The 27,999-nt window shown below is 38.1% G+C and overlaps 1 protein-coding gene across 5 annotated transcripts in view; it reads right to left on the reverse strand.

Annotated features, from left to right (window-relative positions):
* Window positions 1–27,999, reverse strand: part of LOC126369264 (uncharacterized) — a 90,023-nt gene that overhangs the window by 25,438 nt on the left and 36,586 nt on the right. For 2 of the 5 annotated variants that reach the window (XM_050013622.1, XM_050013620.1), the window contains exon 2: window positions 20,099–20,119. The exons of the other annotated variants lie outside the window; for them this stretch is intronic. The gene's annotated coding sequence lies outside the window, so the exon portion shown is untranslated. The remainder of the gene's footprint in view (window positions 1–20,098; window positions 20,120–27,999) is intronic. 5 annotated transcript variants of the gene reach the window in all.

Raw genomic sequence — 27,999 nt, forward strand, 5'->3', positions numbered from 1 at the left:
ACTTATAAAACCATAAACAAGAAAATTATTCGTAGTGACAAAACGTCATGTTCTTAGATCTTTTAGTGGAATAAAGGAATACATTCAAAATGACCGAAATTTGTCATTTCCAGGTCAAACTTTTTCATAAGAAATAATGTAAAAGTCATTTTTGCTAAATAAAAACCGTTGTGTCTTTTTGCAAAAGAGGAAAATTCCGGAGCTAAAAACTTGTCATACAATAGGGCCTGTTGACCGACCCTTTCAAGTCATTAATCATAACTCTACAAATGTCTGAGAGAAAACCAACGATGTCTTTACAAAGGACGTAGTTAATCAAGCTTGAGTTTCTATTCACACTGTCACATCAGAAAATGTTAAAGGATCATTTTGACGCTGACCTTATTTAAGTTTATATTCCGTGCATGGTTTAGGATAAAGAGAAAAACTTATAATAAATATGTTCTTATTTTCCCGGGAGTGCCGTAAAATAGAATGTGCTATGTAGCTTATAAACCCAACGGTGTTGTAAAACTCGACCAAGATACGTCATGTGTTACATCATGGACGGATTATGGCCCATAGACTGGCAACCGTATTTATCCAAACATGTTTGGATAAATTTGGCTTGCGACCAAATTCCGTGCCTACCGCGTTAAGTATTTTGGACTCGAGTTTATGTATGAATGTATGTGTAAAACCGACGCTTTCCGCCCTGTAATGTTTGGGTTAATTATTCACAGACCCTCCCTTTTCTCCCCCCTCTCTCTCGTTGCCAAGGCTACCTTTATCACGTCCAAAACAAACGGCCGGTGTGGATGGAAAAACTCCTGAATAGCATCTTAATTATCAAGTAATTTGCATCCATATTAGTTTTTATTGTTTGATTAAACGTTGTAAAGAAATGGTCGTACGTGTATGCTGGTAATTTCAGCTCTATGTTTTTATTTTTATAGAATCCAATTAATTTTGTACTAAGAAACAAGAAATAAAGAGAAATAATGATCTGCTGGTTTTTCGTTGGATTCGATTATAATAAACGGAATTCATTTTGTGATTCTGATTTCATAATAGTTAAGCAATTGAATAAATTCGCGCAAACAGGAACATAAATAAAATGGAATAGAATTTTGATAAAATTCAAGGAAGCTTTGTTTTCAATTAAAAATGAAAACGATATCCAATTACTTAATATAATATTATCCTGACTAAACCAGTATCAATATCAATCGCCAAACTACTTCCAATTAAGAACTTCCTGTAAAAAGATAACCGCCAACAATTGTCGACTCTTTACGCGATTCATCGGATGTAAGCATAAGGATTTTTTTATTGATGTGACTTATTGTAGATTTGCCGCAGATGGCATTAACTACTTCGCCGGACAAATGGGGAGCGCTGAAGACTCTCACCCGGTACAACGTTTAAGACAACAGGCCTGAGGGTGCCCAGTTGGGCGCGAACCTCGGCTCAGGGCGTCGTCTGAGAGGGAAAATATTTGATAGCGCTGACTGAGGGAAACCGTCGACCACGTGTTGTTGTTGTAACACCGGTCGATCCCGATGTATCATGCCCGACTAATCCCGTAATGTACCTAATACGGCATATTAGTATATGACACCGACCGAGGGCCTAAAAGTATGCGAAACATACATACATAAACTCACGCCTATTTCCAAGGGTAAGCAGAGACTATAGAATTCAATTTGCTTCGATCCTGACACAGTTCTCTTGCTTCCTCCACATTCATTAATCGCTTCATACACGCACGCCGGTTCAGAGTAAAAAAAGGAAAAAAATAAAAGTATGCGAAAATATCTGCTAAACATCAAAATCACTAACGTACAGCGTCTGTTAATGATAGTTTCATAAGACACGGCACTATCCCAATCCCAAGGCAGAGTTTTGCTTAGTTTGGAAGAAAAGTTCCAAGAATTGATTTAAAAACTTATGCCAATAAACTTTGGTTTAAGTGTTATGATAGCTGAAGTTATAAAACATCACAAAACTATCATAACCTCATCACCGTAGATTAAATAAAAGTGTTAAAGAAAGAAAAATGATTTTAATAAATATACCTATTAAATGAATGATATTTCTACAATAATTCAACTATAATTTACACCTCTGCCTATCTCTTCGGGGATACAGGCGTGATGCATGTTTAACTATTTTTTTTGATCAGAAAATTCTTTATCTTATTTTGTAATAATACAATATTTAAAAAAGGTCTTAATAAAAAAGAAACTATTGGATAATTTATTGTCGTTAAATGATAAACTACCGTATCCGACATAATATTATACTAGCTTTTGCCCGCGACTTCGTCCGCGTGGCGTGTTATAAAAGAGAGATCTTTGTGTGTGTGGGAGTGCATATCGAATTTCAAGCATCTAACTTATGCAGTTTAGATTTATTCATACAATATTTTTTTCCCGCTAACTCCCATTTTTCAAAATACAGCCATAACTAAACTTTATATTTACTAATTCATGCTAGATTGAAAACATCTATCTTACGCGGTTTCGATTTTTTCATACAAATGTTCTTCCCTCTAACTCCCGTTTCCGTGGGAATTTTGCAATATTCTGTTGCAACTAAGCTTTAATTTAACTAAGGTACCTGCATGCCAAATTTAAAGCGTCTAACTTAAGCGGTTTAGATTTCCGTTCCCGTGGGAATTCCGGGAATTTCTTTCTTAGTGCACCTCTACGGTACCTAAGCTACGTCCCTTCTAAATTTCAAGTGCCTACGTTTAGCCGTTTAGGCTGTGCGTTGATATGTCAGTCAGTCAGTTTGTCCTTTTATATATTTACATTTCATATTTTATTGTTAGAACTGTCAAGTAGCCAATCGGAGTATTTTAATGAGTAAAGAACGAATGAAACGAGCGATCGAATAAGCTGATTACGATCGAAAGACTTTTCACTAGAGAGCCTCGCCCGCTCACTTGACTTATCGCTAGCTGAGGGCTCTTCACTTTTTCGAGGAGAGGCCAAGAGAGTGCCTTTTCTCCGGGATACTCAATGTTGTAATGTATTTGCTCGAAAATATGAGACTTTTATCGGTGGGAACCTTAGATCGTCGCTCCATATATGTAGAGAGGAGAGCTCCTAGAATACAATTTGGCATTTTGCATCAAAGATCAGTTTTGCATAGTTGTGTCATGGGTAATGAATGAGAGTGCTCACGGGTGATTTTTTGGATGGGCTTAATCCACCAATGAAAATATGTAGTTGTGCCACTGGAGATAATTTTTCCTACGGCACTGCTAGTTATATCAAGCGGGTTGTGCTACGGGCAAAAAAGGGATGAGAATGCAGACTAGCATTTACATTACAGGCATTATTGAACTGTAATATATTGAGGTTCTTCTTCTTCTAGCGTGTGGGTTGAGAGCCACCAAAGGTCCCTGACATGGCTCATGTAACGACTACTTACTTACATCAGTAAGTAGTAACCGGGACCAACGGCTTTACGTGCCTTCCGAAGCACGGATCATCTTACTTTTTGGACAATCAGGTGATCAGCCTGTAATGTCCTAGCCAAACTAGGGATCACAAAGTGATTTTTGTGATATGTCCCCACCGGGATTCGAACCCGGAACCTCCGGATCGTGAGCCCAACGCTCAACCACTGGACCACGGAGGTCGTTTCATCCTGAGGTGATATTATCTCTTCTCTCATTCAGCAGCGGGTCGATTTATTTTATTTTTACCGACTTCAAAAAAGGAGGAGGTTCTCAATTCGACCGTATATTTTTTTTTTTTTTTTTTTTTTTTATACAGTAACTTTATTATTGTTTTCTTCACGCCGGAATTAAAACACAATAAAGTACTAAGTTCTGAGTTCAAATTCTGATACATGGAAAATAGCATTCGTTTGTACTCGGAAATTCGATTCCTACACTAAAAAAATAGACACATTGGTGTAATATAATACGAATGCATGTTATAGGTAGAACAAATTGACAACGTTTCGCTTCATTTACAAACGAAGAAACAGCAACACATAAATAAGAAGAAAATTAAAAAACTGTTCATCTTATTTCAGTTTGACAAATAAAATAGATACCTACTTAATGAAAATGTAAACGAACCATAGCATTGTTTACTTTTTAATGGCTATTAAAAAGTATAAAAGGTCAATACCTCTTTAATCCCCAATTAAAGAGCTTAAACGATTGCTCTTCACGTTAAAAGTAAAGTTTATAAAGTGGCCGACAAAGTGACGGTAACTAAGTGGCAAGGTAAAGTGTTACCTTTAAAATGTTCGAAACGGGGGGAGCTGTTTAAGGTAGGGATGACCTTTTGCTAGTGATGTGACGTAAATGGGGCGGTGCCCCGCCCACGGATAACAAAGACTAGGTAGCCTAGACTTATAGAATGTTAGTGGCACCGTACCGAGTACTGAGGGGGATGACTCAGCTTATGATTTAGAATAGAATAGAAATAGTTTATTATATAAAAGGGCGCCACACACAAAAAAGAGACAACAACATCATATCAAATTTCCACTAAAACAATTACAAAAAAGCAAGACTGATGTTTGTCGAAGTGATCGTAAGGTGGTGGTGAACGTTCTAAGATAAAAGGGCTTCACTCAGCACAAGTCGCTAAACGGATATTTTGAGTTAATATCCGTTTTTCCGTTGCAAAAGTTTGGAACTGAAAATAATTTAAGAGAACATTAAACTTTTATGAGGTTTGCGATGGAATATTTCCCCTTCGGCCGCCATCGCAACCACGTTTCGCAACCAGATGCAAAGGAAGAATTTTACTCCTTTGTTGGCAATATTTTGTAGCAACTATGCTGTTCAAAATATTCTTAGTTGGCAACTGGTTGCGTATTAAGACAAAACATTCTTCATTCACTTACAACTAGTTGCCAACAAAGGTTTAAAATTCTTCCTTTGCGACTGTTTGCGAAACGCGGTTGCGATGGCGGCTGAAGGGAAAATTTCACTTGATCGAAGGGATTCATGAGCTGAATCATCCCCTCAATATTCGTTACGATGTCACTTACACCCCTTACAAGTACGTACAGTCATGAGCAATATCATGTGCCCATTTTAGAACCCTATCACTATCATATTTGACATTTAACGAGACTTACGGTTTAATTTGTCAAAAAAGTTAATGTGACAAAAGTTTCAAAGTGTATACATATTAGTACTCGTGACCGTACAGGAACTATACAAGTACGTCTGGGTGGTAGAGACACCGTAACGAATTCTGAGCTGATTCAGATCAATTTGCTGTCGGAAAATTCACGAAAACTTTAGTGGATTTTTTAAAATTATTTTTAGTTCCAGACGAAAATTCCACTTGGTATGATGAGCTGAATCACCCCTCTGAGTATTCAGTACGGTGTCACTAACATCCTGTATACTTAGGTCCCAGATACAGGAGTAGGGAAGGAGCCGCTCGGTTCAATACGGGATAGAATGAACTATTAATCTTATCTGCGAAGGGTAAGGGGCAGCAAACTAGCAGTGAATGAACGAAAGAAGATTGGAATCATTGATGCGCTGCAACGGAAGTCTTTGTTCAGAATAGCTCAGTATAGTACATTGTTCACCAAGGAAAGAAACTGTTCGATTACCAACGAGGACGTCATTTGAGTACCTTAACACACACGAGTTGAGAATGACCTTTTTCTCCCTAGTGATTCATAGGTGCTACAACTACCAGGAAAACAGTTAACATTTTTGTGAAAGTAATTAAATAACTAATTCAATATACAGCAACGCGTAAGTTGAGCTCCGCGCTTTTTTTTATATCCTGTTTCACTCATTGATGTATAAACTTGGCAAAAAATAAACTCAGAAAGGGGGAATAATATATTTTCACAGTTTTTACTACATTTTCCCCTCCCGCTTATTTGTATGTATATAACAGTAAGACCGTACTTTCTCTTTGCCCCCTTCTCAGATAAGGTACAAGCACGTTCTGAGTGGGTAGGTGTAGATTAAGGTATGAATATAAGTAGGAATGTTAGATAGAAAAGAATCGATCGCCCTAATCTCCTATGATACATCACTATGCTAATTAACATCACGACTCTAGCTGTTCTTTGACAGATCTGATTCTTACTGCGCATTGAGGCTATTGTAAAATATTATCTTAAAAAAAAAACAAAAAAAGAATACATAAAAATGAGAGGGTCTTCACTATCCACACCATCTAAGGACCCTCAGCCAAAATGCCAGTCGTGCGGACGCTGTTGCCGCTCCCGTATTGGACTTTTCAGCCATACAAGACCAGAAACGCTGTATAAATCATCTGATCAAGATGTAAAGGCCTGTGATGATCGATTTCAGCCTAGCTTGCAGTATAGATGTGCCAGATTAGTTTAATCTTATTTCAATAAGTTTTGGCGTGTATTAATACGACATGTCAGGTGCAGGCTCAACAAGTTGCAGTTGACAACCCTGGCGAGTTGCCAGGGTTGTGCAGGGTTGCTAAATTGAAATAGCAGTAAGTGGTGAAACTTTCTACAACTGTGGAGATTTGAGGGGATCGGTGCCAATAAATTCCTGAATAGGGCTTAGTAAAGCTTATTATGGTATGTTGAGCGGTAAATTCAAACGTATGGTGATGTATGAAAGTGTTCACACAGAAGCGTTGTCTCATAACATAACATAAGCTGACGATTATATCCCAATTGGGGAAATCAGAGGTACATCCATCGCAAGATGAACTAAGTACCCCCACCTCACCGATTTTTCTGTTACAACACGCGTGATAGATGGTGAGCCGTATCGCCGACGGCGCATCGTCTATAATAGTCTAGCCAACTGTGTTAGTGAAAACTGCACTTAAGACAGAGTTAATAAGTCATTGGTGCCAAAGGGAACTAGTGTTCGACCCGACGTCCCCTGTTCAAAAAGCAAACCGGTGTCCCACAAGATCTCAGTGACTATTAGCGTTGTCTCGCAAATTGCTTATAGATTGATTCTTGCACCGCTCCGCTATTCTATTATTTCCCTTGCTCTGTGAGGCGGGCAAACGTGTCGGCGGCCTCGCACGTGGCGTCGATAAATGAGGCGTGGCACTGAATTGCACACTAGACAAGAGTTATAAATTGTCTGAGTTTTACGTGTTCTTACCAGGTTCAAAACCAGGATATATGAGACTCCCGATATTCCAACAGTGTTGCCAATGCCATGATCATGGGATGACTGATGACATCATAATCATGATCAGAATGATGGCACTTGCAACAGTGTTGAAATACCGGGAGTCTCATATCCGGTAATGCCGTAAGAATTAGGTATTATGTGTTTTATTTAGACAATAGTTACTGTAAGTAATTCAGAGTCAGACTGGACGATCAGTGAACAAAAATGTGTGTTCATGTTATGTTATTTTAGATAAAACTAGCCTGACACAAAATGTCAACAATGATCTGTATTTAATCGCAATCACGCACAATCTATAATTTGCACAAGCTATCATCTAATAAATAAACCCGCTTGCTTGTGCAAATTAAAATTTGTGCAAATATGATTGGCTGTGCATGTTATGGGGCAAATTAATAAACTTAAAGTTTTGTATTATTTATATCTGGAAATAGATTTTATAATTAAACTAGCTTTTTATCTCCACTCTACTTAATCGCCTTTCTGAAATAACACAATCAAAGGCAGTTATTTTTATATTCTTGCAGCCAATGAACAAAGTTTTGTCAAGGAAAAAATACTTTGCATTTTTACACAAGACTACTTAAGTGTCACCTGATCTTTTTAATTTCTAAGCGAACCAGGATGGTAACATAATTCATAGACGGTAGTCGCAGGTGGCACGGAAGGAAAGAGGATTATAATTTACCCTCTTAGCGTTACAGAGGCAGTATTTAATGCAGGAAAAAAACATGGAAGAGTTTGATGTTATAAAATATAATATGACAAGTTTAAAGTCTTTTCTGCTGGAACAGGAGTAACTCAATAAAAAACCTGTCAGATCACATCGAAGCAATTCATTTAAAAAAATACTATTTGACATTTCTTGACATTAGGCACTTACTTTTATATGCGCAAATACAAACTTGCAATATTGCTTTTCTAAACTAAACTTAGAACGATGAAAGGCAAACCTGTCAACTTTAGGCATAGATTAAAAATAATATTGCGTATAGAATGGTAACTCTCCGAACCGCCTCAATGTGTATCGGGCACCGAGCTAAGGTTTACCTCATCCCCTCTTTAGTCTCAATAGCTGTAAGCCATCTTCTTCTTATCGTGTGGGTTGTGAGGTGGAATACCAGCCACATCAACCCTGGTGTCAGGGTTGAGATTGAGCCGCCAAAGGCCCCTGACATGGCTCATATAACGATTACTTACTTACAACATTAAATAGTAACCGGAACCAACGTGCCTTCCGAAGCATGATCATGTAAGCCACTAGAGGAAGGGGAACGCGCGGACAGTCTCTTTCCCAGTAGTAATTTTAGAGTTCTAGTGACAAGCTTCTTATCTTGTGGCTTGTCACTTGAAAAGTTACTAGCCATAAACGTCATAGAAGTCCATCAATATTTTCCTCCCAGATAGGTTTATGACCACAATTTATGAGTACCAACCAGAACAGGGTTGCCCCACCATTTTATGGGCCATCTGTAACATTTTCCTGTGTATCCAATAGGGCAATAACCCAAACAATGAGTCACTAATAATCGACCCACTTATGAACAGTAAAAATATCCAAAATTTATAAGTAGAACGATTGATTGCTTTGTTTGTTTGGAGATACTCGAGCTGAATTGGTGTTATAACGTTTTATGATATCGGAAATTATAGGTTCCATGTTTATTTATTGCGTATCATGTTCAATGAACTCTGTGGTGAAGTATCTGGAACCAGTAGCACATTTGTAGTAGTTCTTCTATTATCGTGTGGGTTGTGAGGTTAATAACCAACCTCATCAACCCTGGTGTCAGGGTAATAATTGAGCCGCCAAAGACATGACATGGCTCATGTAACGATTACTCACTTACATCAGTAAGTAGTAACCGGGACCACCGTCTTAATGCCGTCCGAAGCACGGATCAACTTACTTTCAGACAATCAGGTGATCAGCCTGTGATGACCAAACTGGGGATCACAAAGATGATTATTGTGATAAGTCCCCGCCGGGATTCGAACCCGGGACCTCCGGATCGTGAGCTCAACACTCAACCACTGGACTACAGAGGCGTTTGGCCGTTGTAAGTAGTAGAGTTACACGTAGGAAAACGGGCGAGTATTTCTACTTGAAAACGATTAGTCTATGGCTTACTAGGACAAAAAGGACTTTGTGTGTGACGAAAAGATTGTATGGCGGAGCTAAAAATGTAACTTAGGTATTTCTTCTTAATGTCCGAACTATTTTACTCTGCTACTCCCATATATCCGTTAAGTACCGCTTTTTTTGAAAAATCACATTCGGATGTGATTTTTGATACCTCGATTTTTTTAAATTAATTTCATTTTGGTTAAAAATAGGGACCACAAATTTTTACTTGAAAAAAAAAATTAAATTAACAAAAAAACACATCCAAATTTAATAGACGCTTATATCACTTTCACTTGAAGACAACAAATGTGTAGCTTTGCCTACACAATATATTTGTTCAAATGTTTTTTTTACAGGAAAGTTGCTTGTAATACAAGATTTGCAAGCTTTGATAAACACGGGACGACAGAACTTCCACGAATTGCGCCATTCAACGCTACATTACATTTCTTTCAATTCCCGTTTGATGTGCACTCGTGCACCAACGAAGCAGAAATATAACATAATTGCTAATGGATCTGAAAGCTTACCATAACGTCTTGTTTATCCGTGTCAGTCTGCACGTCAATGCATCCGGGCCATCATGTTACCAGGACAACGTAACTGCTACACCAATTGACCTATAAATTGAATTCGAACCAGGAAATATCGAGTTTCGAGTTGATTGAAATGCTGTAGCAGTGTGGATCATATCTGCTGTTGTTGATAGATTCGTAAAGAGACGCGGTAGCCCAGTTGGAAGACTGGTCTCACTGTGAGGTCGCAGGTTCAAATCCCAGCACGGGCCTTAATCAATAATTTATAAATTTATTGTCGAAAGTGCATTTCTTCGAGGCAATGACGTCATAAATCGTCTGAAATAGACGTATAAAGCCAATTAATGTCGAATTCATGTTCGGAACACATATTATCACGTGCTATATAGGGAATGAAAACATATTGAGGAAACTCACACTCCTCAGAAATTGCTTCCAGAGATATTGGGCTGGTTTTCCCTTCGCCGGTTGAAAAGTCAGACAGGAAGTCGCTTTTGTAAAAGACTGGACGTATCAAAATCTTCAGGTTAGGTAAGCAGTCCCTGTGACTCCGAAATAATGCCAGGAAGATGATGATTGTCGACGGATTTGTGTTTGCAATTAAATAAATAATAACGTGATCCCAGTGATAGGTGGTGAGCCGTATTGCCGTCTATAATGGTCGAGCCAACTGCGTTCGTGCAACTCATTGGTGCAAGTCCGGACCAGGGGTTCGAACCCGGGGTTCGGTGAAAAAAAACATGATGAAGTAAATGATTTATTCACAAATACGTCACTAACCAATGCAATTTAAATTCGTGTATAAACATTAAATTTACCAGGGCTTTAAAAGCGTAGAAGAGTTTATCTGGTGAATGTGAAATGGGAGCGCATTACGTCGGGAAGCGTTTTAAATCGACAATTGGAGCGTGCCGAGCTCTCTCCATATTACCGCCCCGGCTCACACGTGATCGTACCTAACGGTCTTTATGTGTTCCTGGTACCTAAAACTCGTGTAGGAGAGAGTATATTCATTAAAGGAGCTATAAAAATGTTTTTTTAAAGTATCACAAACCAAACTACCCAGTTTTTCAGACACTGGATAAAAATACATTGGGCGATTTAAAGCTAAAAAGCGTGAACTAAGTGATCATTGCGTCTGATATGCAGGATATACGTTTTGATTTTTCAATATCTTAGAAATCTTGCTCTTCAAAAAATAAAGTTTTTTTATAAAGCTAGAATACTAAAAAACGTTACCTCAGTCTCTTTCGAACAGAACCCCGACCAATCAGACAACTTTTAAGAATACAATGCCAATACAATACAAATACAATGCAATGTAGCCTATATGATGAGAAAATTAATAAAACCACAAAGAAAAATAACATACTACGGCAAAAATATGGGAATTTTTTTCAACACAGTGTGTCTACTGAACTTTGAAATATTATGTAACAGTTAACAAATAATTTACTTGGACAGAACATTAAAACCGTTATGTGACTAAGTAATACAGGATCCAGTACTCACCGTTGTAAACCAAATAAGCAAAGACCAAACAAATCTTCTTCTTATCGTGTGGGTTGTGAGGTGGAATACTAGCCTCATCAACCCTGGTGTCAGGGTTATTACCAAACAAATAATAACCAAAGAGGCAGTTTTCAACTACACAGTTGGCTCCACCACCCACGTCACCACGGATCATCTACGTTGGTCTATCAGAGGTGTGGGTACCTAGTTCATCTTGCGAGGGATGTATCTCTACCCCATTGGGTTAAAGTCGTGAGCTGCTAAATATTTTTTTCATTGTAAATGGAGTCTTTCACGCTGTTACGTCACATAATTTTCCTGCCAGAAAGTTTATCAAGTTACGTAACACGCCGTACGTGTACCAGGAGATTAGAAATATGAAGGAGACGTGAGGGGCGTACATAGCCTACTAGAGCCCACTCTAGGGAGGCATCAGCCAGACCCGCGCTTACTTTATGGTGTGTTGTAAGTAAGTTATGCGATTGTGAAAGGTAGTTTTTCTTGTTATTTTGATATTGTTTATGAGTTTCGTTCGCGTGAATGGATTTTTCCCTGCAGTGGTAGTCCCATGGGAAGAACGCTTGACTCTCGGGTCGACGACTTCCTTCAATCAGCGCTTATCGCTATCGACCCACTAGGGTCGATTAATTCTTTCAAATATGTTTTCCTCTCTGGGCTGGGCACCTACAGGGCACCCTCAGGCCTGTTGTCGTAAACGTTGTACCGGTTGAGAGCCTCCAGCGCTTCCCATTTGTCCGGCCAAGTAGTTAATGCCATCTGCAATAAATCACGTCAAAAAATGCTTGACCCTCCCTGTGAGGTCATAGGTTCGAATCATAAACAATTATCACGTGCTCGAAAACACGTGAAGGAAAACATCGTTAGGAAACCTACATTGCCGATAAATGCATTTCGGAGGTACGTGACTTAACCTGTATTGGGCTGGTTATCCCTTTAAGGGTTGAAAGATCAGACAGGCAGTCGCTTTTGTAAAAAACCGGACCTGTCAAATCTTCAGTTTAGGTTAGGTTAGCGGACCCTGTGGAAACTGGATAACTCTAGGGAGGTGTGATGGTAGAATTGATAAATCTACTACGCCTCAGGACATAAAAGGTTTTATGTTTGACGCACTATACGAGTAATCGAGGCAGCTAATGGCGATGACTAGCTAAATATTACCATATCTTTACCATAATATAAGAACATCTACTGCTTATAAGGGTATACTTTCTTATAGTTCAAGGTCAACCGTTATGCCAGAATAACTACGATTAAGGCTCCATCTTTTCACTAGGAGACAATGTCTATGAACATGCGAAGTCTTCAAACGCCAGAGTATATGTGAATTGGAACATCTTCTCTGCCTCTATTCTTTTATGAATACAATGGTGCTAATTCCTGTAAATACCATCTAATTTTATTTTAAGTTATATCTGTCATTTTCTTATCCGCCGAAAAGGAAAGGGACGGGTAACCGACAAGCATAAAATTTATAGAACACACGTCAATTTTAAGCACAAATCTAAACCAATCGTGTAAAAATTTTATATCAGTCAATAACCCGACACAGTTAAGTAGACAGCACGTCAAACGGATTGCTTTTTGATTCGCCCGGGTTATTCATTCATTTACTCATTCTTCCTAAAATTAAGAGCTGTGAATCATCCGTCCCTTTCCTTTTCGACGGATATGAAAATGGCGGATATAACTTAAAATAAAATTAGGCGGTGTCTGCAGGAATCGGGGCCATTATATCTCTTTCTTGCTCTATGGTACTTAAAGGCCTTATCTCACTATGAGACCATGGCGTCGCAACCATGGTTGCATCATTCTTTGTTTATGTTCTCCTAGTAGCCTAGTATTACCTTGGAAAAAATCATATTACCTGCTTTCCAAATATCTTATATTTCATAATAAATATAAGCCAGTGTGGTCCTGTACACTGGCTTGCTTTTCAATCGGGGAACGCCAGTTAGAGTCCTGGTACCAATGAGTTACCTTAAATGCAGTTTTCACTAACATTATTTTTTATTTATTTATATCATTAAAGTATTACATAGTTAGGTAAACCACTGATACCGTTAAACCACAATACGGTTTGTCTCGGTACCAGTCTCCTCAGTTCGTCCCTCTTACAAGTAGCAGTAAGTTTTATTAAATTGCACATATTTGCCTCAATCATTATAGACAGCGATACGGCTCACCACCTATCACGTTGGTCTAACAGAAAACTCGGTGAGGTGTGGGTTCTTAGTTCATCTTACGATGGATGTACCTCTGACTACACCAATTTCGATATAGTCGTGAGCTGAGCAGGTAAAGAAGGACAGGATCGGTCATTGTCATGATCCAATATGAAGATTCACTTTTGGTATGTCTGAAAGTGAACATGGCCGTACACGAACAGACAAACATTATTATTATATCATTAGATGCTAATTGAGGAGTGTGGTCGACCCCGAATGTTTGATTCATAAGGTTTTTGCCTCCCTTCGCCTCGTTTTGTTTACGAATATATGAGTAACAAAGCATCGTTTTACAGGCAAACAACTGGAATATTTTACAACGAATTACAATGCAGCAGAGTGACATTTATATCATATTATTACTGATTCACTGAGGGAGGAGTCGCACTCATTTATAAAAATCACAAGAGTTAGACAAGAAACAGAAGATAAAAGAAGAAGAGAGGAAGAAGAAAAAGAGAGAAGGTCGTATGGGTCACATCCTAGACACGAGAGCGGCAGTAGCGGCCGCACGAGTGGCTTTCTGGTTAAGGGTCCTTAGATGGCATAGATGATTAAGCATATTTCTGTGTCTTTTCCTCAACACCACAAAGTATAAGAATAAAGAAGACCATAAATAAAGAAACAGTCCAGTTTTTCCTTTTTTTTTTTTTGCCATGTCTTCTAGCATACTTATATACACGCTGAAAGGTAATAATACATGTGCCACACATCTGCAAAAAAATATCCGCAACAAACGGCCTAACAAATGATCGCAGCCGCCATATTGCACAAGTTACCAACTTGGAGATAAGTTATGAAGACTCGAACGATAAGTACTAGCCGGAAAAGGAAAGTTGAGCGGGCTATGTTGGCAGCACTTGGCAGCGCTTCAAAACAGCAACGGTCTTGTTTCCACAATTTTCAGCGAAAGGAATAATAAGTTGTGTAAATATAAGACACACCTGTTTATTTTAGCGGTTCTGTACCTGGTGAATCATATTATAAGCCTACGCCGTTCGTCTTGCCTTTCTATTGTTACTTTAGTGCTGCAACTTGTGAAGGTGAGTTATTTTCATATGTTTAATAGTTGATTAAGTACATAATTCAACGTTTTCTTTCTCTTGAAATCTCAGAATCTCGGACCCACAGGACAAAAAACCTACGAAATTACCGACCGGCCCAAATTTCTTCCTTATCAACCCTTATGTAGGTACCCAAAACTTTGTTCTCTTTTCCCCAACGACAATTTACCTACATTTGATGGGCGCAAATTTCTTAGCAACTGTGCTTGGTGACACAGATAAGGAATAGGGTTGGTAGGCGTTAGACAGTACTGTAGGGAGCCAACCCCGCGACACTGCGTAGTCAAAGAACGATTATGCGCAATTTGCCGTCCTTGACGTACCACTATGCTAGGGTTGCACTTCAAAGGTTTTCGTGACCCAAGAACGGGAAATGGAACCAAATTTTGTGTTAACATTAAGTGCCTTTTAGGATAGTCGAGTGAGACAGGGTCATAACTTGGTTGAGTAATAATCGATTGAGTAGCTTATTCATTTAAAATAAATCTCGCACTTTGAAGAGTAAAAGGATTCACAAACGTAAATTAAGTAGCATTTAGTGATTTACCATTTGTCTTATTCATTAGTCCAGAAACTGACATTACACAACATATTATACCTATACTCGATAATTTAAATGCTTGACCACAGTCTCACCTGGTAGCAAGTGACAAAACCTTCGAAGAACACCCAGTTAAGTAAGAATGTAAAGGTACAAAAGTACCAAGATGTAATTTCAAATGATTGTTAACCCTGAAAACCACTCCCGGAAGTCTCGGAAGGAAAACGAAGTAATTACGTCATGACGTTGACAAACAAAATAGCAGTAGATACAGAATCACTGTACCATTCAGTGGTACAATTTTGGTACAAAATCGTCGCAATACTTGTTGACAAGTGGGCTGAATTTACAGACTCGACAATTATGACAAATCATGTTTGACAATTTCTTGGACAGAAATGCTGTTTGAGACATCTAAAATTTAGGTAGCAGGTTTTACGTTATTTATACGCTTGCCATCAATGACAAACTCCACCCAAAACCTAGCAGTAGATAAGATGAACGCTAGAAATTATAATGACTATGGATATTTTAAAGTAAGTTCTCATGTGTAATTTGAAGCTACGTGGTACGTGGAACAACACTGCTACTTGACTTGCAAATTGTCATGTGTGTAAGATTTGATTTTGTGTCTTTCAATAACCACTTCGAATTGTAAAAATTTAAAAGATATAATTACTATTTCTCAGTGCTTATCATTACTAAGGCTAAATTAATATGTAGTCTTTACATGAGCCACGGGGCCTAAGGTGGCATAAGAGTAACCCGAACACCAGGGTTACTGAGGTTAAATATTTACCTTTATGTTTATACGCAAAATTTCAGACTCTTCAACTTTATAGAGGCTTATATTTCCAAGTTCTAGTTTTATGAAAAACAAAGACAATGTTTGTCCTTATTCCACTTGGCTGGCATACACAATAACATTGGAAGGCAGTACATCAACTGACACATTTAGGTTAACTACTATTTCTTATGCTGTCCTCTTCTTATCTAGCTCCATATATTTTACTATTTATTCTTCTTTTAGTAGAGCTGTAGGAACTATTTCATTAAAGTTAACGTCTTTCTCTTTTCAATTGAATAATAAGTGTGTGTAACAAACGTTGTCTTGAATTTTCAGATTTTTGTTAAATACATACATAAGATTACACATATTTCCCGTTGGGGTAGGCAGGGACCACGGAATTCCACATACTACGGTCTTGGCACCGTCATCGCTTCCTCCACTCTCATTAAAGACATACAAGATACATGCTCACCGGTTCAGAGTACTCATGGCCAGATTGGTTTTGTTAAATACATATCCAATATTTGGTTGCTTTACAGGTATCCTCTAAATTTTGTTCATTCTACACTTTTTAAGCCTTTTATCTTCATTTCTGTCAGTACGCGACAAACAAAGTATTTCATATCTATTTACTTCTATTCCGTAAATACAAGTTTCCATTATCAGAGGAATAACTCCTAAGAAGTTATAGAAGATTCAACTCAAAACCCGAATCAAATAACTTTATGAAGTAGGATATCAAATCAAAACATCCAAATTCCAAACTTGAAAATTAATTAAATCGATACGAAACCTAAAATCAAGGAAGTCAAAGTTCAGAAGTTGGGGAAAGCAAAACATGTTTAGCTTCATCCCGTCCTTATTTCGCAATCCTCATCCCAAGATCACATCCATACAAATGGCGCCTTAATTTTCTTTTCAACTGCCATTGACAGCTGCCGTTCGGGATAACCGGAAAAGTTCCCATGATTGCTTCTAAATACTTCTAATTGAAGTAAAAAGAATGGTATGGTCTAATTTGGTACCGGATAAAATTGTGAGGATGGGGTACGACTTTGGTACGACACGCTTTTTTAGCTATTCGCTTCATGCAGATTCTTTTATCGTAGTAGATAAAGGTATATTAAATTTTTCCAATCCACTGACATTGAAAATGAAAATAACTATCTTTTTAAAACAAAACACTTTTACTCACTTTCACTCTTACACTTTTCTACTTTTTTTTCGACGGTAATTGCTTAGTACTATAAGGCGATCCGTCTGCTCGTTTGCCGCCTATATCATAAAAAAAACAAACGCTGAGCATCAACTACTTTCAGATTATCTTTCATAATGGATCCTCCAAATCTATTTGTAAATCTAATTAAATATAGGCATATATATCTATATCTTCATCAGTTTTATCTCTTGAAATATCTTCGTTTGAAAGCTGGTTGCCATTCAGAATTTAAATATTCAGTTCAAAAGAATTCATATAAACGTTGCCAACATCAATATATATAGAAGAAATATGGCTTCCTATGTCTAGAATTACGGTAATCTTGCTATTGATTTCAGTTTAAAAGCAAGGGTGCAAAATATTTACAGAAAGATTTTTACAAACCTTCTTGAGATGTAAACGGATCCTTTCATCGAAGACACAACATTTATCTTATTCTTATTCTTATCTTTATACAAGGATATTTTGTTGTACTCGCTCAAATTTTGCACTTCATCCGATTTATTACCTTACTGTTTCTGTTTTTGAAAGAAATATTACTGAAATAAAATCTTACTTGCGAGGCAAATATACAATAAGTTAAAAAAAAAAAATTACATCGTGGAAAATCAAAACTTATTATGAATTTACTCGCAGTACTAGAGATGGCGTTTGTAACAAAATACACAAAACATTTTAAGTCAAATTAAAAAAAAAATCAAACCAAGGCTGTCACTCAGGTATCTGTATAATCTGTAATCCAAATGGCTTAGCGGGCGCGCTCCTCGTAATCAGTGGATCCAAATCACGCCTTTTCCCTGTTTAAACGTTACACGCTATCGATTTGAATGAAAGCCTCTTTCTCTGGTTTAATCAGTTTGTATTAAAACTGGTTCATTTTGTGTCTAGTGGCTTCAAATTGCAACTTTCAGATAAACATTGATAACAATATGGGAGCTTTTAATAGGCTGTTAATGGCTATGTGGAAATGTGGAAATGTTACTCAGGTATCAACTACCAGCATACACATAGCTAAAACATATTATAAAAGGACATTACACACAAGAAGAAGACAGTATCATAATTTGAAATTTTCACAAATAAGGTGTTCATCACAATGATCATAAAATGGTGGCGGACAAAAGAAGTCACTCAGCACAAGCCACGACGCTGATATTCTGTGGACCCTGCTGAGTGAGTCATGTTGTTTTGACTTGTTGAATACTGAAATACATAATTGTTGTCATAGTAACGATAAACTTTAGAGAAACCTTTAGAAGAACCTAGTTAACTAGTTTTTCAAGATAGATTAAGCCACCATTGGCTCTTTTTAAACATCAATCTAGCCGTTCTATTAACGTTCTATCCCGTAAACGTAAATCCCCTTTTCCCTCCCCTCTCCGCACCCCTCTTACCCTGCGGCATAATTACATGGCTGATAAAACTCAAGTCTCCAGGAAGCAAGATATTATTCTGATATTATAAAGTTGGCGTTAAAATAAATAATCTAGACAGTGTTGTAAATATTATAAAAGCAAAGCTTTTAGTAGACGAAAAAACAGTAATAAAACGATTTGACATAACATAAACTCATGACTATATTCCAGTTGGGATAGTCAAAGGTACATCCATCACAAGATGAACTAAATACCCACTCTTCACAAAACTTTCTGTTTTTAACCAAGGAAATGATTACGATTTATATATTGGGTTTTTAGAAATTCCTCTACAAGAATTATTTTCTTTTATCAATAAATTCGTCATCAATGAAAAAGCTTATGTACAGGCCTCCTCTCAATCAACCAGAGGAGAGTATGAAGCATACTGCGTCACGCTGCTCCAGTGCAGGTTCAAGGAAGCGTTTGGGACAGTAACCAACGGCTTAACGTGCCTTCCGGCGAAATCAACTTACTTTGTAGCTAGCTCCTTAGAAAAACATGCAAATTTACAACCGAAATTATTTATAGAAACATTGTCAATAATACACACAATTAGATAATTACACAATCGGTACAAAAAGTTAAAAAGGGAATGTAACAACCAACACGAAAAAGAAGCAAATATTTGCAGCAAACAATATTTACTAAACAACACACTAACTTCTAAAATAAATTATAAACCTAGTAAACAGTTATTCAATTCAAATACTCGTAGAATCTCAATACAATAAAATACGAGTAACCAGAAATCATTTCTCAGTATCACAAGCGAAGTGACTAGAAATACATGCAGATGGAATGCATGTGAACGAAAATAGCGAGAGAAGGATTGCATGTTTCAAGCACTGACGATTAACTGCAGGAAGTAGACCGGTTTGCTGCACAGAAATTTAAATAACAGCCCGAAATAGCTGTGGTTAGTGAATTGGCACTGTTTATGTAATGAGCCAAAGAAACTTTTGCAGAAGAGTTATATTTTATGTGTGCCACAAGGGAATGTACTGGGTCCAGTTATTCTGTTTAAGTATATGAATTTTATAAAAACTTTGACGACTTTTGTACTTTGTCCGAATGGGTAATAGTTTATCTTCATCATACAGGTACCCTACTAAACATACCCATACTATTCTGTATTGTAACTTTGGTAAGACGCATTTGACGCGCTAGACGTATTTCCAATTGAATATAGAAATATAATCTCTATTATAAAACGGATAAGGTCGACTTTGCATTTTTAAGTTAAAAAAATCTTTTTTTCAAATTAACAATACAAAAATCGACCTTATCTGTTCTGTGATAGTGACTACAATTCCCTGCATAATTGAAATTTCTGATAAAATGGAAGTAAGAAGCTGACATGGATCGCAAAGTTAACTATATGATTCTCTACATAAATATAAACTAAAAAAAAACAATGATTAGAATATAAAGCAAGGCAGGAAAGGAAAAAAACCTACTGCACGATAATCAACACCCTATTGTGTAGACAAAGCAAACACGAAGTACCATACTGGGACTCACATAATGATCCGCACACACAACCTGTCAAAGGTGAAAAGGTTTGCAAATTACGTCATACTGAATCATCGGAAAAAATGGAAGTAGGGATATAACGAGATGAGTGGTTTGTTGACAATGAAAGTGATGTGATGGTCGATCACATTTCTACGATAGAAGCTAGTCAAACTGTTTGTAATATGAAAAACAAACACTTTTGAAATTAAATATTGAATGATAAATTACGTTTAAAAGATGCAAACTATGATGAATATTTTTATACTCAACAGGAATTCTGATTCTCACCAACTTCCACTAATGAAGTTTTCCAACTTTTAACTATTAAGTAATTCAGTTAAATAGATACCCTATTATGGCAAAATGTAAAACTAGCAATCCATGCAAACACAAGAGTGTCGTATTTCAATAAACATATCAATTTTCGTTAGTTCGGTTTAGGGTCCTACAATTTTTCCCAGTAACAACACTAGATCAAACGTCGAGGGTTAAGGGCTGAGCAAACTCCCGTGTTTACATTCTACCAACAACATATTGCCAGCTGTGACATTCTACAGTCCTTGTCCCTGAAGCATACTTTACGATATCGACATCCTTGCAATATGTATATTTTACGAATTAAAACTGTTTATCTACGCAGACAACATATTTAATTCGTAGGATTAAACTATTTAAACTTGACACTAGCTTGTATCGTAAGAGTTTTGGTACAACTCAACCTACCTACTATGCTATCTATACCTAGGTATCAAGTTGACTCGATGCGTATTCAAGCGATAACGTACGTAGACAGCGTGAGCCGTGCAGCGGGGTGCGCCACCGCAAATATGAACCACTGTGTTTGCTTTTTTCATTCGATAAAGATGAACGAATATATCTTTCTTTCTTTAGTGGAAATCCAATTGTATGTCGGGATTCGAAGATTGAATGGAACATGGCAGAAGGGAAATGATGATTTAGTGTTATCGTTTCGACATTTTCATTTCTTAAGAAGTTAGTAAAGGTATTTATCATACGTTCTTATTACATAAGTCTCGAACATTGTTTGGACAAACAAACAACTCAAAATTACTTAAGTATGAACAGTGCGTATAATGTTTTTATTTCAATAGCACAGAGTCTGTTGCTGATAATTTATATATAGTATTATTAGTTTAAGTTTTTTGTAAGTATTATTTTTTAGGGGTCTGGCTGAAAATCGGCGTCGTATTGCACCTCATGTGGATCGATACGACATTAGCCGAGCTAGTACCGTTTTTAGTTTCAATATGTTCAAATTTTAATATTAAGAAGTTAATGTAACGTCTTGAACCTAAATAAAGATTTTATATATCTATCTCATCTATCTATCATATGCTCGACTCCAGTGACTCGAGCATTACCATGTCGAGTAAGCCCTCAAGTCAGGAAATTTCAACTTCAAATACTCAGCTGAGGCCGAATCTAGTGGAGGAAGTTTCCTCCATGATCCCAAAACCCCTCATTGAGAAAGTCCGTCGGTGGACTTTCGAATAAACAAGTGGCTGTATAATATTTGACGTCTGCATTTGTTACGTCATTACTTGAAGTTTTTACGAGAGGTTGTTAATTAACGGTAGAAACTAACGAAGCTTCGAATAGGTCAAGGAAATGAAAAGGTTGTTGTGAAAGGTTGTTTTTAGTTTGTGAACTAAAATCATTACTCGACTATAAATCTTCAACAGAGCAAATGGAAAATCTATATATTATATAAGCGGGCAGTCAGGCAGTTGGACGCGAACCTCAGCCTATTGCGGATTATATTTGAAAGAATCAATCGACCCCAATGGGCAAATAGCGATAAACATTGAATGAGGTTCGGTATTGGGGTCCTGAAGTTCTGTTTTAGCAAGCTGATTGGCCGCCGCTAAAAATTCGGACCTGTTAAATCTTCAAGTTAGGTAAGCGGACCCTGTGAAAACGGTATAACGCCAGAGAGATGATGATGGTAATGTATCTTTTGTACATAAGTCATCATGAGCATATTAGGACTACAATACCAAGAAATTACAAGTTCTCTTTTTAAGTTGTATCTCTGCCCACCCTACAAGTATACAGGGTGTAAATTTTGTCTGCCTGACCCTTGTACGTCTGCCTCATTACTCTTTACAAAACAACAATACAAGAGGGTTAATACCGAACATAATGGCTCGGATAATAACTCACTAACCCATAACATAAGCTATTTAATCCAATTTGATCACGAACGGTAAACCCGAGGCATGATAATGAATATGGAGAATAGACCATGAAGTGTACGGTTTTGTGGTGACAATGATTTATGACTAGACACAGACACGTTTTACCTCTTTTTAATGCAAAGACCAAAGGACTGGAACTGTCTGCCGTCGTCTGTTCTTCCAACTCGTTATAATCTGGGAGTTTTCAAGGCTACGTAAGCGTGTTCCATAGACGACATCGTTACTGACTCAGGTGAGATTGTGGTCAAATGCTAGCCTATATTATTAAAAAAAAACATTCGAGACAAGCTGCCATGGAGAAAAAGCTGTCTATACGATAATGATCAATTGCTGTATCTCGGAAATACTCGAAAATGGCGTGGCCAATTTTAGTGTTTTTTTTTGTGTGTTTTAGGTGTGATGTATGGTTTAGTTTCCCTAATGGACTCATGATGCATTACGGAGTATTCATAGTTGTGATATTAGCAATGGATGTTATTCTATCTAATACTTTACTAAAAGCACCAAGACATTTCTGACTGAACCGCTACATCGATTTACCCGGCGTTCATTGCGTACTAACACAAGCGCTAGTTGTATTTGCGCAATACTAAAGAAGCAATGAATGGTGACGAAAGTTTTGTATGGCCTCATATTATAATCGTTTTGTGCATATTTCTGTCACTAGCAGTGCTTCCGCGGCAGAACTCTGGGGCTATCACAAATTTCCATCCAAGGACATGGTATTCAAAGAAGGTAACTGTAAGTTTCCTTCTTTTATTGTTTAAGGAAGTACAGTCATCACTAATTTATGAGCCACGCTCTCATTTATTTATTTATAAAGTACAGCCACATCACATACATTAAAACATTTTTGCATTTAGAATGTTACGGTATTGTGACTAATATATATGACAATAAAATTACGGCGTACTTAACTTATACAATTAAGGGTAAGTACGCTCTTGTCGGTGTAGCATTCTCCATGCTACTTTTTAGGGAAATTAGCGCAGTGGTTTCCTTTTGCCTTCCGCTCCGCAGTACTCTGTCTGACGCAAGTAAGGACGGGACGGCACGGGTAGTGACGGGAGAGAGGAAGTATATTTCCAGGAGTGGGTTTATGTATGTACAAACAAATACGCAACGTAAGTTCACGAGTATATTCCCCTTTGGGGTAATCAGAGGTACATCACACTCGAAATAAACGGAGTAGCCACGCATCACCGAGCTTTCTGTTAGACCAATGTGGTGAGTACAATCGTTGTCTCTCACAATATAACTGTTTTGTGCATATTTCGGCACTTCTTTATAAAACTGATGTTGTCTACCGATTGCTTATGGATCTATCGATTCCATGAGGAATTTCAGGAGTGAGTTCATCAATCAATAATACTTTATTGCACAACGACATATACATAAAATTATATAATTTCAAGCCGTATTCGGCCATGGCGACAAGTCTCCAATCTAGGAATGCCTAAGATGCCCTCTTATATGGCTGACGTAACCGATCTTAGCAGCGAATGTACAGTCGCATTCACTGCACGTCAGCACACCTCCGATATAGTTGTAAGTTATGGCCGCAGGTGGTCGGGCCTTATTCATCATCATCAGCCCATTAACGTCCCCACTGCTGGGGCACGGGCCTTCCCTATGGATGGATAGGGAGAACGGGCCTTAAACCATCACGCGGGCCCAGTGCGGATTGATGGTTATTAACGACTGCTAATGCAGCCGGGACCAACGGCTTAACGTGCCTTCCGAAGCACGGAGGAGCTTGAAATGAAAACTTTTTTTTTTTTGCGTTCACCCATCCTATGACCGGCCTTTGCAAAAGTTGCTTAACTTTAACAATCGCAGACCGAGCTCCTCAGCCTCGGTCTTATTGCTACTCAGCAATTTCTTCCAGGCAACTTTAGGGTGAAAGAAGTAATTACGGTTTATGTGTGTAGTAACAAGTTAACTGGCTATAATTCATTACCAAGCCACACCTAATTAACTCCACACTCGGCCCACAAAGGTGGAGTTATTGTCGATACTGGGTGCGGCTGCAAACATTCGAGCGGGACGCCCATGGCAATCACAGGTCGAGGTCGCGACGACCTTACGACGTCGTCTTAAGACTGAATATCAACAGGAAGGTCGCAAGGTTTCAGCCCTTGAAAACAGTAAATGTGTGTCATTGTCAAGAGTATTGCTCTTGAATTGAGAAGTCAAGAGTGTCATTTACAAACATAACATAGCATATAGCATATCATGTATATATCCCGGAAGGGATAAGCAGAGGTGTATAGTGTATACAACCATCGGCGAACCTACTGCCATTAACCAGTTATAAAAACTGAAAATCACGTGATATCAATTATCTATGACCTAAACTTGAATTCAAAGTCAAATCTATTGGTTTGGAGTACAAGCCGGTTCTCTCAATCAGCGCTTATCGCTATCGCCCCACCAGGTTCGATTAATTCTTTCAAATATTTTTCCTCTCAGACGACGCCTTGAGCCGAGGTTCGCGCCCGACTGGGCACCCTCAGGCCTGTTGTCTTAAACTTTGTACCGGGTGAGAGCCTTCAGCGCTTCCCATTTGTCCGGCCAAGTAGATAATGCCATCTACGGCAACTGTGATAACTATGGAAACAGTAAGAAGGAAACGAGGCGCATCGCTGTTATAACGCCTCTACCAATATGCAGGGTGTTAGTGACACAGTACCGAACAGCAAGGGGATGATTCAGCTCATGATTCCGAATTAATATCAAGTGGAATTTTCCAGTATTTCCACATTGTCATGAATTTTGCGACGAAATATTGAGTTAAATCATCCCCTCAGTATCCGATATGATGTCACTAACACCCTTTGTTATGATCGACGGCTATGCCCCGATTTTTCAATAAATCGAATGTGCTAACCCTAGTTAAAAGTTGCGGCCCAATTTTGATGTTCTAGTTTCCATGAAACACTATGACTGCAGTTTTAGCTATTGTGTGATATACGAGTATGTTCTGCGGCATATGGCTTACACTATTTCGCGCGACAAAATGGTAGCGCGGAGAGTTCTCATTTACAACGGAAGTGGTCGACTCAACATGGAAAACTGTCACTGTCATTTTTCCTACCAGTTTAATATTCCAGTACTTACTTACACTGTCTGTATCTGAGTTTGAGTGCATGGAAATGAAATGAAATGAAAAAATGAAATGAAATTTATTTGCAGGCTTACACGGTTATAAGTCAGATATTGGCCGCGATTCCTGCAGACACCGCCTAATTTTATTTTAAGTTATATCCGTCATTTTCATATCCGTCGAAAAGGAAAGGGACGGATGATTCACAGCTCTTAATTTTAGGAAGAATGAGTAAATGAATGAATAACCCGGGCAAATCAAAAGGTACGTCCCTGGTATGCAATCCCTTTGACGTGCTGTCTACTTAACTGTGTCGGGTTATTGACTGATGTAAAATTTTTAGACGGTTGGTTTAGATTTGTGCTTAAAATTGACGTGTGTTCCATAAATTTTATGCTTGTCGATTACCCGTCCCTTTCCTTTTCGGCGGATAAGAAAGTGACAGATATAACTTAAAATAAAATTAGATGGTATTTACAGGAATTAGCACCATTATACTCATAATAATATAACAAGATTGCACAAGCCTAATGCGCCAGAAGCTGACATGCAAATTTATAATTATTTAATCCTAAGAATCAATAATTAAAATCATAAAAGACAATAAAGATACATTATCATGGATTCATCATGTGTTGGTAAATATCTCAAAACGATAAGTCTATTTATTTTAAATTTAATATGAGAGAAGTTCGTTTTCGAATTCGAATTTAATCTCTGTGGTTCAGAGCCTGAACCAAAATGTAAGTCATGCGTGTGCTTCTCCACTAAACTTGCTTTAAATTGTAAGTTTTTCTACTCTTTAAATTGTTTTTCGAAAGCGACGAAGAACATCGTAGTGAGATAACTCACACTCGCAAGAATTTTCTATGTGGCTCTTCCCCTCTAGAGCCTACAGAGCACATACATGAGCTCAAACTAATAAAGTCTAAGCAGAATTCGAACCCCGTGTCTTTTTTAAAGGCAGAAATAATGTCTTGGGAAAGATATATTTTCCACTCTCATGTTCCGCCAGGTGTTAGTGACAGTAACGTAATGCATGCTGAACGTACCAGGTAGTCATAAGTTCCAAGAACGAAAATTGCCGTCTACAGCTTACGCTGACATTTTTATAGCATACCTTTTATAATTAGCTATTTACACATTTAAGGTCAAGCATCGCGCTACAAATACCACTCATAATTAAATATTTTGTTTGGCATTTAATGTGGCGAGGTGGAACAACTGGTAGTTTTCGTGTTTATAATGCAGCGTGTTTGCTCTGCTATGTTTAGCTTGGTTAGTGGTCTAGTTTTAATTTGAAAAACTAACTTGGAAGTTGTTATCGAAGCAATTTGAAACAAATTACACTACCTATACTACCGGTCGGTACCGGTACAGAAACGTTATCAGTTTTTTTTAAACTTCGTTACCAAAGAAACCACTGTCATCATGATAAGTAAAACGTACACCACTCTTTTTGTTGCGTCGGGGGTTAAATATAAAGTTTTCTATCGTCCTAACTTTAGCGATGCTGTGCACAAGTCTCCCATGTTTCCTTCGTATTAGCATTATATTAGATATTGATAACCCGCTCTTCGTGTTTCGGGCCACTAGTATTTTTTTTTTTACTTAAGTATGCACGAAGTTGTAACATGCGTCATGGTAAGCTATCGACGACACAGCCCGAAAATAATTATGACAACATCCCCCGCGGCACCGCGTGATGCGAATTACATCGAGGGCTTCGACCAATAGACGCAGCGATGCTATCTACGTAGATAAACGTCGACGGCTATTGGTCAATGCCTTCGATATAAATCGGGTCGCGCGCGGTGCGGTTGCTGTACCGAAAGGGCTGGGGAATTTCCGTGAATTGACAGATAGAATCATATGATTGGATAAAATATAAAGGAGTTGTCAATTTCAACCAATCACAAGACAGGATCTGTATATGTATGTCAATATAGAAATAACTTACATGATTAGGCCTTCAGGTTGGTGAGATTGGTCATCGACCTGATAACCCACTTGCGAAAAATAACACGTGAGAAAACTTAAATCAATCTCACTCCATATATTTACGTCCATAAATGAAACACACTATGATGATAGAATATAATGAGTGATGGAAATAAGTTAATATTTCATAGACATATTTCCACGTCCAATGAATTTCTCATTAGGCTTCGCTAAGTCATCCATCACGTGAACTGTGTCGCTGAATGGGTCAACTGAACGGGTCCATGAGTAAACTCAGGCTGTGAACTAACTTTTTTCAGTAATTGGCTATTACGCTTGATGTTCCGAAGGACGTAATATACGATCCCGACGACCCGATTACCCTAGCCATAGAGGCAGCCAATCAGCTCGCGACACCAAACACTTCAGGACCCCGATACCGACCCCGCCGGCGTGGTCGACGATTTCCCTCATTCAGCGCTTATCGCTATCGACCCACTAGGGTCGATTAATTCTTTCAAATATTTTTCCTCTCAGACGACGCCCTGAGCCGAGGTTCGCGCCCAACTGGGCACCCTCAGGCCTGTTGTCTTAAACGTTGTACCGGGTGAGAGCCTTCAGCGCTCCCCATTTGTCCGGCC

Source organism: Pectinophora gossypiella, chromosome 8 (assembly GCF_024362695.1).
Source record: "Pectinophora gossypiella chromosome 8, ilPecGoss1.1, whole genome shotgun sequence".
Taxonomy (NCBI): Eukaryota; Metazoa; Arthropoda; class Insecta; order Lepidoptera; family Gelechiidae; genus Pectinophora; species Pectinophora gossypiella.